Raw genomic sequence first — 1,631 nt, 5'->3', positions numbered from 1 at the left:
TATCTTTTTCCTATCATGATATAGTTTATTGAAATCTCATTATTATCTTTATGTATTCCACCTTCGTCATTGGTCATGTCATGACTTTATTCATGGTATTTACATCCTCAACCAAGTATTATTAACTATTAATTATTTTTCTTTTTCAAGGATTTTAATCTTCGGACCACTAGTTTACCACACTTATAGCATGTTTCAGACTCATTAGTGGAAACTTGTTGTATTTGATATCAATTTTTGATAGAACATTTGCAGTTAGTATATGTGACTTAGTTACTATTCTTTGCATCTATAAATGCATCTGGTAATTGATTTGCTATATTTTGCAAATGAATATCTTCTGAACTTCAAGTTCACATTGATCTGTACGAGGATCTAATGAGACAATAGAGATGCGTTCCATGTAATTCATTTTTCCTACTTCTTAATTCCCCCCCTAATGTTGGAACATTTGTCTCATTAAAATGACAATCAACAAATCGTGCAGTAAATACATCACCTGTCAGGGGTTCAAGATATTTGATAATTGATGAGGAATCATATCCAATATATATTCTTGATCTCCTTTGAGGACTCATCTTAGTGCGTTGTGGTGGAGCAATTGGAACATATACTACACATCAAAAAAATTCTCAGATGGGAAATATTTGGCTCATGATCATAATCTAATTACAATGACGAGTACTTATGATAAGCTACTGGCCTAATACATACGAGTGATACTGCATGCAAAATAGCATGTCCCCATACAGATGTAGAGAGCTTGGCTCTCATAAGCAATGATATAGCAATTAACTGCAAACATTTTATGAATGATTCTGCTAAACCATTTTTTGTATGATATGAGCTACAGGATGTTCAACATTTATCCCAATTGACATACAATAATTATTAAAAGTTTGAGGTGTAAATTCACCAACATTATCAAGACGAATAATCTTAATTATATAATTAGGAAATTGTGCCCTTAACTTAATTATTTGAGCAAGTAATATTGCAAATGCAAGATTTCAATTTGATTATAAGCACATGTGTGACCATCTGCTATATTCGTCTATTAATACCATAAAATATCCAAATGGTCCACTTGGTGGGTTAATAGGTTCGCATATATCATCATGAATTCGTTCTAAAAATGCAAGTGATTCAGTCCCCACTTGACTGGTGGTGGGCTAATAATTAATTTTCCTTAAGAGCAAACATCACATGATAATTCATTAGATTGAAGAATCTTCTGACTCTTCAATGGATGTTCGTTTGAATTCCCAATAATTCTTCTCATCATTATAGACCCTAAATGACCTAATCTGTCATGCCAAATTGCAAAAATATCTGAATTCATGAACTTATTGTTCGTTGTTGCATATGTTTCAATTTCTCGTATATGAGTATAATATAATCTAGAAGATAAAGCAGACAACTCTTCCAGTATACGTTTTTTATATGAGACAGCAGATATGATATAAAGATACTCCATATTATTCTTTCTATTAGCCTGTATATGATAACCATTACAACGTATATTTTTAAAACTAAGTAGATTTCCCTTTGATTGACAAGAGAACAATGCACCATCAATTATCAATTTTGTTCCTCTGGAAAAAAAAATATTTGCTTTTCCAAATCCTTCA

Source organism: Benincasa hispida, chromosome 5 (genome assembly GCF_027475165.1).
Source record: "Benincasa hispida cultivar pf3 chromosome 5, pf3_genome.v1.1, whole genome shotgun sequence".
NCBI lineage: Eukaryota > Viridiplantae > Streptophyta > Magnoliopsida > Cucurbitales > Cucurbitaceae > Benincasa > Benincasa hispida.
The sequence above is the reverse complement of the archived record's forward strand: the minus strand, read 5'-3'. Positions refer to the sequence as shown.